Source organism: Falco punctatus (assembly GCF_963210335.1).
Source record: "Falco punctatus genome assembly, chromosome: 22".
Taxonomy (NCBI): domain Eukaryota; kingdom Metazoa; phylum Chordata; class Aves; order Falconiformes; family Falconidae; genus Falco; species Falco punctatus.
In genome coordinates this window covers 144,683-158,714 of record NC_137602.1, presented here as the reverse complement: position 1 = coordinate 158,714, position 14,032 = coordinate 144,683, and positions in this window count along the sequence as shown.

Genomic DNA, 14,032 nt, shown 5'->3' with positions numbered 1-14,032 from the left:
AGCCCAGGCCGGGCCACACTGCTAGCCCAGGCCGGGCCGCACTGCTAGCCCAGCTGCTAGCCCAGGCCGGGCCGCACTGCCAGCCCAGCTGCTAGCCCAGGCCGGGCCGCACTGCTAGCCCAGCTGCTAGCCCAGGCCGGGCCGCACTGTTAGCCCAGGCCGGGCCGCACTGTTAGCCCAGGCCGGGCCGCACTGCTAGCCCGGCTGCTAGCCAAGGCCGGGCCGCACTGCTAGTCCAGCTGCTAGCCCAGGCCGGGCCACACTGCTAGCCCAGGCCGGGCCGCACTGCTAGCCCAGTTGCTAGCCAAGGCCGGGCTGCACTGTTAGCCCAGCTGCTAGCCCAGGCCGGGCCGCGCTGCTAGCCCAGTTGCTAGCCCAGGCCGGGCCGCACTGTTAGCCCAGCTGCTAGCCCAGGCCGGGCCGCACTGTTAGCCCAGCTGCTAGCCCAGGCCGGGCCGCGCTGCTAGCCAAGGCTGTGCCCTGCTGCTCGCCAGGGCCGGGCCGGCGGCGGCGGGGCGTGGCGGGGGGCGTGGCGTATGCAAATGCGGGGGGCCGTGGGGGTGTGGGCTGGCGCGGGGGGGGAGGGGGGGCCGCGCCGTGCGTTTATTTTCGCCCGCAGCCGCGGGGGTGCCCCGGGCGCTGCCGCCCCCCGCGCTGGGCGGCGGCGGCGCGGCGGCGGCGCGGCGGGCGATCAGGCAGCGCGCTGAACCCCTATGTGTCGGTGCCTGGCGGGGTCCTGCCTCCGGAGCCCGTGCGGGGATGTCTGGGAGACCCCGCGCCGACTGCTGCTCAAACATCACGGTGAGTTTCTTACAATGCAGCAATTTCGCTTTAAATCGCTTAACTCCGCTACCTGCGGCGGCGGCCGGGGGGGCGCCTGCCCCCTCCCCGGCCACCGGCCCGGCCGCCTCTTCCCCCTTCCCTTCCCCGCGCCCCGGCCCCGCCGCCCCCGGACAGCCTCCCGGTGCGGCGGCTGCGGGTCACGTCTCCGGAATACAATGTACCTCCCGAAAAGGAGACGTCGCCCTCCGCCCCCCCCGCACCCCCCTACACCTCCGCACCCCACCGCCCGAAAAGAGGGGGGTGGGGGGCGCGCCGGCGCCCCCTCCCCCCCCCGCCCCCCTCCCGCTGCCTCCGGGAAGCGCCCTGCTCGTCCCCACCTCCTCCCGGGCGAGGAGGAGGAGGAGGAGGCCGGGGGGGGGGGCGGCTCGGGGAGAGGCCGCCGGTTCGCGCTGCCGTGACTCGGTGTTGCTGTCTCGGTTGCCGGCCTGGGTGTCCCTGTGCCCCCCCGCCCCCCCCCCCCGCTTCCTTGCGCCGCGCCCCGCCGCCCCGCTCCACTCCTCCTCCTCTTCCTCCCGAGGAAGAGGCAGGGATGCCCTGGGATGGCTCCGGGAGCGCAGGCACGGAGGGTTTGCCATGTCGGGGTGTGAACCCCTCCGTCGCCGCCCGCAGCCGGCGCCACGGCCTCCCGGGAAGCCGCAAACCCGGAGCCCGTCCCCGTGGCACCGGTTGAGCCTGGGGAAAGCGGCGGGGGGGGACACACCGTCCGCTGGCAAAAGCACCTGCCTGGCTTGGGGGCTCGAGTGGGCGCCTTACGGCTCCCGAGTTCTCCCTCGCTGCCTGAAAAATACGTTGAATAAACTACAGTTCGTTGCTCTTCAAATTCTCTTCTAGTTTTCATTTGTCGGCCGCTCGCGGCTTCATTCCGAGTTGGATTTACCGTTTCCGTAGGGTTTTGGCTTTGCCTTTTTTGCGTGCGTGGTCCCAGGCTCGCAGGTTTGGTCTCTGTGGGCTCCGTAGTTTTCTGGAGGTTCAAATCCAGCGTTTTCGGACTGAGTTTTTCCCTCTGTTTCGTTTCGGGTGACGCCGTCTGTCCCCCTTGCCCACAGGTCTGGTGCCGTGGCGGTACCCAGGTACCGTAACTTCGGCGTACGTCTGACCCAAAGGGAAACTGAGGCACGGGGGGGGGGGGGGCTTTGGGGTTCATCTTCCCCCCACACAAGTTCAGGTGCAGGGGGACTGTCCTGAGCGTGGACTCGGCCTGTGGGCGCAGCCCTGCTCGCGGACGGTGTTTCTGTGGCCGCGCCGGTGGGTGCCGCGCCGGTGGGTGCCGCGCCGGTGGGTGCCGTGCTGGTGGGTGCCGTGCCGGTGGGTGCCCCGCCGCGCCTGCCATGCTCAGGGCAAGGGTTTGATGCATGGCGTCGGTCTGGGGCTGGTTCCTCATCCCCTGGTGCCTGTGTTGACGCTTTCTCTTTACGTTTGAATGCTGAAATACTTCACTTTTTTGCTGCCAGTTCTTTGACACGTGAACCAATTGCGCTGATCTTGGATTTCTGAATTATTTTTATCGTATTACTATGTTATATTATCACAGCGTTATGTTACCGTGTTATTATGCTACTGTTTTGTTATTTATCTCATTGTATTATTTTACTATGTTATTTACTTGGTTTGTTAGACGATTAATTTGTTTTCTGTCTCTGTTTTGGCACTTTCTGTGCCTGTTTTGGTTTATTACGTGATCATCGTTACTATTATGATTTCTAGAGTGAGAGGACAATGGCATAGGGACACCTTTACCCTGTCAGTTGTCCAGCAACCTTCCCTGTGTAACTTCAAAGTAAGAGGCAGGTGAACTATGGCTCCCGGCCCGCGCGGGCAGCAGCGTGGCGGTTAGTTTTGTGAGTCGCATCCTTGGCTCTCGCGGCCGCCCTGCTCCCGTGCCCGCGAGGTGCCACCTCTCCATCCTGGGTTTCTTCTCTCTTGTCCTAAAAGCAGCAGCTGGGGGCAAGGAGGGAAGGCAGCGTTCTGGCCCCGGCAGTGGGAGAGGTCTTGGTCCCTCTTGGCACCGCCGGGGCTGCCGCTCGGGCCCGTCTGGTGTTTCCACCAACGCTCCTCGGCCGCAGCTGAGCTCCTGCCTTGCCCCAAAAACTATTTTGCTGCTCCGGTGCCGACCCACCGCCTCGTGCCAGCAGGGAGCTGGACGTGCACCGCCACTTTTTTCTGTGGTGGACGTATTTCTCGTAGCTCGGAACGCTGGGACAAGGTGCTAAGGGGTGCTGGCCTCGTGGTTTTATTTGGATCCGAATTGGCGTAGCGTCCCCCGGCTTAAAGCCGAGCGGGTTCTTTTATTTCAGTGTGTAAAATGTTGTGATGCGAAATTGGAAGTGACGCGTGTGTCCGGTCTCTCCCCGTCCCCTGCATGCACGTACGTGGCCTGGCTGGAGTCCCCTGAGTTAAGAGTGTGGAGGCTGGAAGTGAAGCGCCATGTAGTATGTCCTGAGTAAGAGCGGGGAGGCTGGAAGTGAAGCGCCGTGTAGTATGTCCTGAGTAAGAGCGGGGAGGCTGGAAGTGAAGCGCCGTGTAGTATGTCCTGAGTAAGAGCGGGGAGGCTGGAAGTGAAGCGCCGTGTAGTATGTCCTGAGTAAGAGCGGGGAGGCTGGAAGTGAAGCGCCGTGTAGTATGTCCTGAGTAAGAGCGGGGAGGCTGTGGAGTATATCCTGAGTGGGAGTGTGGAGGCTGGAAGTCTCCCATGTAGTATATCCTGAATAGGAGTACGGAGACTGGAAGTCAAGCCCCATGTAGTATCCCCTGAGTAAGAGCATAGAGGCTGGAAGATCCCCTGAGTCAGAGCATGGAGGCTGGAAGTCGAGCCCCATGTAGTATATCCTGAGTAAGTGTATGGAAGGTGGAAGTCAAGCCCCTTGTAGTATCCCTTGAGTAAGAGCACAGAGGCTGGAAGATCCCTTGCGTCGGAGTCTGGAGGCTGGAAGTGAAGCCCCGTGTAGTATCCCCTGAGTAGGAGTATGGAGGCTGGAAGCCGTTGGGAGCCCCTAAATAATGCCGCATCCTGCAGGGATTTAATCCTTAAATATCTCATCGAGTCTTTTTTTTTTCCTTTTTTTTGAGGGGAGGGGTGGGAGGAGGCTCTTTCTGTCAATCGCAGGGGGGACACGGGGAGTGTGGCGGAGTTTTGCGTGCAGCTTTTGGGGGCTTCATGCCGGGGATGTTTCCCATTGCGTGGCTGAGGCTGGACTTCCCGAGCATTTTCCTCTTTTATTTCCCCAAGGAAAAAAAGAAACCAAAGCGGAGGGGAACGGTTTGCGACTCGGTGTTTCTTTCCACTTGAATTTTCGCGACGTGAGAGACTTTCGTGCTAAATTTAAGTCGCTATAGGAAAGAGGAACGTTGAAAATACATCCTCAAAACCGTCACGTTAGCAGCGTAGGGTTTTTCTCAGTAGTAGCTACGTTTTATCCTGTAGTAGAGTGGGATTTTTGGTGTAAAAAACAGGGCAGATTGCCACCACCGCTCTATTACCGCACTCTTTGCTCCTCGCAGGTATTTCGGTGCAGAGCTCGATGTGTCCTCCATCCCTTGAGCGTCCTCCATCCCTTGAGCGTCCTCCATCCCTTGAGCATCCTCCATCCCTTGAGCATCCTCCATCCCTTGAGCATCCTCCATCCCTTGAGCATCCTCCATCCCTTGAGCGCCCTCCATCCCTTGAGCGCCCTCCATCCCTTGAGCGCCCTCCATCCCTTGAGCGCCCTCCATCCCTTGAGCGCCCTCCATCCCTTGAGCGCCCTCCATCCCTTGAGCGCCCTCCATCCCTTGAGCGCCCTCCATCCCTTGAGCATCCTCCATCCCTTGAGCATCCTCCTTCCCTTGAGCATCCTCCTTCCCTTGAGCTCCCTCCATCCCTTGAGCTCCCTCCATCCCTTGAGCTCCCTCCATCCCTTGAGCTCCCTCCATCCCTTGAGCTCCCTCCATCCCTTGAGCTCCCTCCATCCCTTGAGCTCCCTCCATCCCTTGAGCTCCCTCCATCCCTTGAGCTCCCTCCATCCCTTGAGCTTCCTCCATCCCTTGAGCTTCCTCCATCCCTTGAGCATCCTCCATCCCTTGAGCATCCTCCATCCCTTGAGCATCCTCCATCCCTTGAGCTCCCTCCATCCCTTGAGCTCCCTCCATCCCTTGAGCTCCCTCCATCCCTTGAGCTCCCTCCATCCCTTGAGCTCCCTCCATCCCTTGAGCTCCCTCCATCCCTTGAGCTCCCTCCATCCCTTGAGCTCCCTCCATCCCTTGAGCTCCCTCCATCCCTTGAGCTCCCTCCATCCCTTGAGCTCCCTCCATCCCTTGAGCTCCCTCCATCCCTTGAGCTCCCTCCATCCCTTGAGCTCCCTCCATCCCTTGAGCTCCCTCCATCCCCTGAGCATCCTCCATCCCCTGAGCATCCTCCATCCCCTGAGCATCCTCCATCCCCTGAGCATCCTCCATCCCCTGAGCATCCTCCATCCCCTGAGCATCCTCCATCCCCTGAGCATCCTCCATCCCCTGAGCATCCTCCATCCCCTGAGCATCCTCCATCCCCTGAGCATCCTCCATCCCCTGAGCATCCTCCATCCCCTGAGCATCCTCCATCCCTTGAGCATCCTCCATCCCTTGAGCATCCTCCATCCCTTGAGCATCCTCCATCCCTTGAGCATCCTCCATCCCTTGAGCATCCTCCATCCCTTGAGCATCCTCCATCCCTTGAGCATCCTCCATCCCTTGAGCATCCTCCATCCCTTGAGCATCCTCCATCCCTTGAGCATCCTCCATCCCTTGAGCATCCTCCATCCCTTGAGCATCCTCCATCCCTTGAGCTCCCTCCATCCCTTGAGCTCCCTCCATCCCTTGAGCTCCCTCCATCCCTTGAGCTCCCTCCATCCCTTGAGCTCCCTCCATCCCTTGAGCTCCCTCCATCCCTTGAGCTTCCTCCATCCCTTGAGCTTCCTCCGTCCCTTGAGCTTCCTCCGTCCCTTGAGCTCCCTCCGTCCCTTGAGCTCCCTCCGTCCCTTGGGCGTCCTCCGTCCCTTGGGCGTCCTCCGTCCCTTGGGCGTCCCCCGTCCCTTGGGCGTCCCCCGTCCCTTGGGCGTCCCCCGTCCCTTGGGCGTCCCCCGTCCCTTGGGCGTCCCCCGTCCCTTGGGCGTCCCCCGTCCCTTGGGGCGTCCCCCGTCCCTTGGGGCGTCCCCCGTCCCTTGGGGCGTCCCCCGTCCCTTGGGGCGTCCCCCGTCCCTTGGGAGTCCCCCGTCCCTTGGGAGTCCCCCGTCCCTTGGGAGTCCCCCGTCCCTTGGGCGTCCCCCATCCATCCGCCACGGCCTGTTGGCGAAGCCAAAGCTTTTGTTCCTCTCACCCCTTCCCTACCAGCTCCTGCAAGGGGGCTGCGGTGTGCGGAGCTGTCGGACCCGCTCCCCTCGCTCGTCCCGCTGCAAGTAGACCCCCCCCCGTTGCGCCTCCGTCACGTTTCCCCGTTCCCCGCTGGCGGTGCCTTCCCTACTCAGAGAGTTTGTTTTGTCCCGTAGCGGGGAATTAACGTTTCTGTTCCGGTGCAGAGCCTGAGGAGCGTCCTCATCTGCCGGCTGCGGGTGATACTGCACCTTTCCTTCCTCACTACTAAGAGCAGCAGCTCCTGGTGTAAATCCTCCGCTCCCCCGTGCCCGTTTGGAAGCGGTTTGGCCCCAAAAACCCCGGTTTTGGCAGCGGCGGCTCCCTCAGCACCTGCATGGGAACGTTCGTTTTTTGCCTTTCCTTGGGCCATATTTGTCACCCATCAGGCGGGTGTCGCTTATTTTCCATAGAAGACGTCCCCGTTGTGGCTTGGGTTCGATGCGGAGTGGGAATGTGGCTGGGGGGGTGTATTATGGGATGGATTGGGCTTGAGGAGCGCTGTTTGAGAGCTGAAATACCCCAAACCCCTCGGAAAAGGCCATCGCGGGTGCACCAGCTCGGAGCCTCGTTTTCCTCCGCCTTTTACCCGGCTGAGTTTGGCAAAGCTGGGAAAATTCGGCTCCGCGTTTCCGCAAGTTTATTCAGTGTAAACCCCGAGCTCTGCCGCGCCGCACAAAATCCCCAACCACCGTCGGGCGACGGATCCAAAACACGCCGCAGCGGCTTCGTCCCCCCGTGAACCCCCTCACGCTTCTCCTCCAACCCCCATTCCTCCTCCTGCCCCCAACCCTCTCTCCTCGCCTTCTCCCGCAGCAAATGTAACCCAATTTTTATCCTTTTCCTCGCCGTCCCGGAGAGAGCGGAGCATCCGCCGGGAAAACAAAGCTCTCCCATGGCTCGTGGAGGCCGGAGGCCGGGGCTGGCTGCAGGCAGAGGGCAAAAATACTTCGGTTTACATTCAGCGCGTGTTTGGAAGCGGTTTCTGCTGCCATAAGGAGTTGAAACATTCGTCGCCGTTTCGACAAAAAGGTCAGGGTTCTGCGTGCGACGATGCGTTCACCTGCACCGAGTCGGGTGGTTTGGTTTGGGTTTTTTTGCCGCGTGTCGGACAATTTCTGGGCTATTTTCTGAAGAGAATTGTTGGGAGAGCTTAAAACTGTCAACATTTCTGTTTTCTTGGTGTTTTGTTTTTTTTTTTTCATCAGCTGTCATTAAAAGCGGCGGCCACTGATGGCTTTCCAGCACCTCTGGGGAGGTGCTGCAGGTTCAGGCCTGTTTCCCGACAGGACTCTGCGTATTGAGTGTGTTTCTCCTGGGTTTTGGATGTTGATTTTTTATTTTTATTTTTATTTTTTTCTCTCTTGAAATTTTCTCCCCCCCTTAAAAATAAATCCCGCCGTTGCGTTCGCCAGCCCCGGCGCTGCGCCTCCGCCATCGGAGGCTCGGGGCTCGTAAATCTGCGTGGTGGAGGAGGCCTTCCCCGCGGGATTCACCTCTTCTGCGGAGCGAGGGCATGCGTCCGCCAGCACCGCACACCTTTCCCAAGCGGAAAAAAATCCCGCCGGGATAAGGCCCGACAACAAACCCACGAGCGATAGCTCTAAATTTGAACCAAAAAGCGCCACGGCGGCTGGTGGAGGTAAACGGGGAGCGTTTGCCAAGTTCCTTCCCCGCATCTTCCTCTTCCTCCCCCCCCCCCCCTTCCAGCCCCAGCGAGTTTCTCCCTCCTTCCCCGCCAAGCCAGCGCTTTGCTCCCATTGTATTCCTCCTCCTCCTCCCGCTGCGGTCGAGGGAATGCGAGTCTGGAAATGATTTCGAGCAAAAAAAGCTCCCAAGTAAATCCTGCGCTGCGCAGGGGGAGGGGAGGGCAGGCAGCCCGGGACAGTGCGAGTCCTCGCCGCCGGGAAAACGATTCCCTGACCCAGAAATGGGACATTTCCCGGCAGCGCCTCGGGACGGGGCAGCGCTGGGAGCATCCTCGCTGCGGTGTGGCCTCGTCCTTGCCGCTGCTGCGAAGGCAAAGCTTGTCCGGCGCGGCGGAACGGGCGGGTGGGGAAGGAGTTACGGTGATGCCGGGCAGGAGGACTCGCTTTGGTGGATTTAATCGGGTTTTTTACCATCATAGTTAACTAGAAACCGTATGCCGGTGAGTTTTACTTCGTTTTTAGCAGCGTTCCCGTAGGAAGAAGCATCCGGCACTGCTCTTGGGCAGCCCTCACCTGCAGCTCCCGCCTGCCTGTGGCTCGAGGGAGCCACATCCCAGGATTTTCCTCTTTCCACCGGGGAAGTGGGGAGTCTCACGCTCCTGGATTTTCCACCTGTCCCAATGGAAACCGCGAACAAACGCCACCGGCTTCGGCAGTCGAGAGTAATTTCCTGGGGAAGGAGGATGTAAGTGCAGCATCGCTCGTTTACGAGTCTTCTTCCTTTTCACCGCTCGAAAGCACCTACTAAAAGAGTTAGAAAATAATTTTCCCTCCACACGTGGTCTTCAAAAATAAAGAAATCCCTGGAGGAGAGCACACAGACTTTGGTTGCTGCAGTACCCACCTGAAGGGCTGGAAATGAAACGGGAGCTCCTGGAGCCCCAGGCGGCTAAAAGAAGCGCCGAGCGCGGCGTTCAGCTGGATATCGGAGAGCCTGGTAGTAACGGAGACATCCCCGGGAGCATCCCGGAGGGAATTCCGCAGCGCAGCAAGTGACAATCTTAGGAGAATACTTGGGGGAAAAAAAAAAAAAAAAAAAAAAATTCACCTCGGTGACCTCAGATTTGACTTGTTTCCTCGAGTTTCGTGGGATTGGAACTCCTGGGGCCTGTTCCAAACCGGGATCGTCGCCGCTTGCGTCGTACAAGATGGGTTTGTTGTTCCCTCTGTTTCCAGCTCCGGATCCGGGGGATGTTTGAACCCTTCATTCCTGGAAGGTGGAATTTTACGAGTGCTGTGATCTCCGAAACGGGTGTAACGCTCCCGGCGTACTTCGTGGCGCGGAGGAATTGTTCTCCGACGCTCCCTGTTTTGTTGGGATTTGTCCCGGGAAGCCATCACCTTTTGGAATTTTCACGTTAATTTCTGGGTTATAGGGAATTTATAATACAGATAGCCAAATCTGGCCGCACCGCCAGAGCCCGGCGAGTTTTATTGCAGGGAATTCCTACCTTAACCCTTGAAGGGAAAAAAGGAGCACCTTGTCCATCCCTGTCTTTCCAATTTATATTTATATTGCGCCCTAAGGCTTCAAACGGACCCGTTGCCCTTAAAATCTCCGCGTTTCTGCTTTTTTTGGGGTGGTGGTTTTATTATTTTTTTTTTTCTGTTTTTTTTTTTTATTGGATTAGGTCGTCGGGATCGGTGGTGTAACGGCCCTTCTCTATTTTTTTCCTTTACAGTATGACTGCATAAAGCAAATATGTTCTGTATCTCCTCTCCTACCCATAGTTGGCACAGAGTTGCTAAAAGCAAGAGGTTAGTAAAACACGAGCGCTCTCCTCCCGTCCTGGGCTGTGTGTGTGGGGGGGGGGGGGGCGGGTGTCCCGGTGAGGCTAACGAGGGTTATTCCTAACGAGCAGTAATGGGGGGGGATGGAAAATCCCAGGGAGGAGCGAAGTCTTGTCGTTAATTCTTACTTTTACGAAGGAATAGCGGGGCTACAACCCGCCCTGCTCCCAGCGGTGGAATTTGTTGACGTCGTTGGGTCAAAACGGTGGTTTAATTACTCCTGGAGTGGCTGCGGAGCCCTAATTAGGGTGATGGTGCCAGGGTGGAAGCTGGACCTCGCGCCCCGTTTCCCTTATTACTTCAGGCGTCGTCTCCAAAAACTTCCAGACGGAGTTTTCACACCCAGAGGGGACTTTTTTTGCGCGTAACCTTCTCCTCTAGCGTGGCGACGGTTGCTTTCTAATTACGGCCAGAGGAGGATTTATGGAATTGGCCGGATCGAGTCGCCAGCCGGTGAAAAGAAAAGGTGTTGAGAAATCCATTGGGAGAGCGGCGAAATGTGGGAAACGCTAATTCCAAGCTTAAAAATAGACGTTTGTCGTCGGTATGTTCAGAATCCGGGCTGGTTCCTTTTTAAAGTTTCTGCTAGGGGAAAAAAAAAAAAAAAAAAGAAAAAAAGAAAAAAGAAAAAAAAAAAACAAACCCCCCCCCCAAAAAAAAAAAAAAACAACAAACGTGCGAGTGTTTATACTTCAAAATATTTATTAGGACCGTGGAAATAAAAGATAACCGGTTTAAGTTTCGGGGGGGGTGGGGGGGGTGGTGTTGTTTGCTTAGAAACGTGAGCCCCCGGGTGGATTTCTGAGGAATCCTTTCCTCAAATCCTGTCCTGGGGAAAGCCACCGCATTCCTGCAGGTCCGCTGCATTGAAATGGAGATTTCCTCGATTCCGGCAGGATTCTTGCGGAGTCTGCAAATCCCTCAATGCAGAAATTAGAATTTCCAGCTTTTTTCCAGCTTCCCACCCCACACCCCCCACCCCGAAGATGCTTTTGTCAGGGAAATTAGAATTTCCAGCTTTTTCCCCCCCTGGAAGATGCTTTTGTTGGGGAAATTAGAATTTCCACCTTTTTCCCCCCCTGGAAGATGCTTCTGTCGGGGAAATTAGAATTTCCAGCTTTTTTTTTCCCCCTGGAAGATGCTTCTGTTGGGGAAATTAGAACTTCCAGCTTTTTTTTTCCCCCTGGAAGATGCTTTTGTCGGGGAAATCAGAATTTCCAGGTTTTTTTTCCCCGCTGGAAGATGCTTTTGTCGGGGAAATCAGAATTTCCAGGTTTCCACCCCACCCCCCCACCCCCCCCCGAAGATGCTTTTCTTGTCGGGAGGTTTGCCCTTCTCACCCACCCGACGCACCTTGTGGGTTTCTTTTATTATTTTATTAATTATTTTTTTTCACAATGGATAAATCTGCTGGGATGCTGGGGGGGGGGGAAGAGGATGACACTGGAGAAATAGGGACCTTCTTTGTACGCGTGCTTGCGATTCCTGTTGTTGCTCGTAGGATTTGCAAACACACACCTTGAGCGGTCCAAAAACCGGGATATTTTAAAATCCCTTTCTGGAGTATAAACCGCCAGTCCTCAAGCCTGGAGAAGGTCCATGAGGTTAATTAATTAACGGTGAGGTAACGAGGAACAGGGGTTTCCCCGCTGACGGTAACGGAAACCTCGTACGCAGCGGCTGGCGTGACCCATTGCGATTGGGTTGCCACGATTTACCTCCAGCTCCGGAATTTCTTGTGATAAAAATATATCCGGTTTCAGTGGAGTCGCCGGGTGGATCGTCGCTGGGTGGAAGAACCGTTAAAATCCACGGTGGTTTATCGTCGATATCCCGGTGATCACAGGGATAATTTGGCCCTCGGAGCGGGAGACAAACGAAGCGATGCGGAGCTACTGGCTCGGGGAAGGAGAAACTCCGGCGGGCGCTTTTCCTTTTATCCCGTGATTTTCCCGGAGGTTTTCTTCCTGTTCCCTGGGGAAGCTGGTGATAAATTTAACTCTTGACGGCGTGAAAGAGAGAGTGGAGGAAATATTTGGTGCTTCCCTCACGGAAATGCGCTCGCCAGCGGGTTCCCATCTCCTCCGCTCGCTTTTCCCGGAGGATTATTTTTTTTTTCCATTTGATTTTCCTCGCTCAAAAATACCCACCCCCCCACCCCCCTCGCTTTTTAGAGCGTCGCCGATGCTCTCAGCAGACCCTGGTGGCTTCTTGCGTCTTTCCACCCGTGACCTTGAGAAGAGGCAGCCTGAGAAAATCGAAGGCGTCAAAGTCAGCATTAATAAAACCGAAAAGAAAATGGAAAATGCTGAATCGGGGGGGGGAGGACATAAACTTTCCGTGCAAGGTGTAATTGAGTCTTCCTCGGCGGAGAGAGGAAAAGGGATCGTGTCTGGAAGAGGAAAATATTTGCTCGAGACGAGGAAAACTTCCTCGGGCCGCCCGGCTCCCTCTCCCGAACCCTTTTCGAGGCTTCTGAGCCGCGCTACGTGTATTTTAAAATCACGTTTTGGTTTTCTCCGAAGAGTAGGGACGGAGGAAAATCCAACCAGCAAGGTGACTGGTCTGTTCAGTCCCAAAAACCAGGGCGCTGCGCGTCGAAGGCCGGTGTCGGGGACAGAGGAGGGGTCTGTTTGCGGCAGGGGGTATCTAGGGGGGCTTTTCCAGCCAGAATCCCACCAGGGCGTAGTAATCCCGTAGTAGAGTCGAGGGAGAACGATGGGCTGTAAAGAAACGCGTTACTCTCATCGCCATCTGGGTATCCTGGCTCGCCGTACCGGGCCACCTCCTCTTCCCGTCATCCCGGGGATGCGCCGCGGGTGCCGGTAACGCGGAATATCGATGGATGAGACGCGGTGAAGCTGGATTCTCCAGGCGTGGAAGCGTTGGGGCGCCCGTCCCCTGGACGATACCTCACCGTTGCAGAGCAGATCCGGCGTCTCCGCTCCAGCCGCATCCACGGATCCAGCCCCTCCGGACGACGTTCCTCCGTCTGGGTCTTTTTGTTGGGTTTTTCGGAAGCTCCTGGCGAGGCCATGAAGGAGGAAGAAGGGAAGAACCTTCCCGCTGGATAACCCGTGGATTTTGGGGCTTTGTGCCCGCTGCTAAGAACCGCTGCTCCTCCTGGGCAGGATGAGGCCTTTCTCCCCCCTCACGCCACGATCCAAAGCGCTCAGCATCTCGTTTTCCCCGCGTCTTGCGCAGGTAATTAGCGGCTCGGCGCCGCGGTTCCGCTCTCCGTCCCCTTCTCTTCGCTCCGTCCAGGCTCTCCTCAGCTTCCCGGGCGTTCCTGGTGTAACACCAAATAGATTCTAATCATTATCTCTAATTACAAAGGGAAGCGAAATCACGGGGGGATAATAATTGTAGTGTCTTAAATACGATAAAACAAAGAATAATTAACAATTACGGAGCGGGCTGCGGATAGGACTCCGACGGCAGAAGGGGCTCCTTTTCCCCATGGGACCTCGCCGGAATAATCTGGGAATTAGGGATGTGGCTTCCCCCTGCTGTGGGAGAAGGAAAACCGCCTGGAATCTCTTCCATTTATTTATTTTTTAATTTTTCTGCCTGTTTTTTTTTTTTTTCAAGAGCTGAAGCGGGTCGTAAAGCTCAGCGTTTCCCTGATGCTGGCTTTTCCCTGCATCGTTCCCGGCTCCGCGAGCACCCGGCGTGCGGGCGAGACCTAAAAATAATCCACTATCGAGTCTTACCGTGTCATAAAATCGAGTCGGACCTACTCGCCGCGGCCCAAATGCTTCGCCGCGGCTCTTGCCAAAAGATGGTCCCGAAACAAAACGGGGAGTTACTGGTCGAGGCAACCAGGATAAAACGAGCGTGGGACGGTGACGCTGAAAGCAGGTTGGGGTTTTATTTCCCCATCATCTTCCTGTTCCTGTAAACGGGAAGAAATTCCGCTTCCCCGACGGCTTTAGCGTGGGCGCCAAGCATTTTCCCGGCTCATTTTTTTTTTAAAAAAAAAATTAAAATCGTTGACAAAGCATGGTCCTAAGCGCAGCCCTGCGTGCGCGACCTGCCGTTGTCGGGGGGTGACACCAGAAGCGTCGGATTGTGGCGTCGGGACGGGATCAAACTCTGGAAATAACTTTTTAGGGGGGGGGCGTGCGGGAAGCCCCCGCTCGGGGTGTCGCCGCCCCGGATTTGAGCGCCAAGCACGTCTCATCTGTTGAAAAAACGTTTTAACGTCGTTAAAACGGCGCCGTAGAGGTTTGATTTGTACGGAGCCGCGTGATGGTTTGTCTCGAGGGTCTTTCTTCCCTCTCCCCACCAGATCCCAACGCGATTCCCGGGCGATTCGGAGGAGGAAA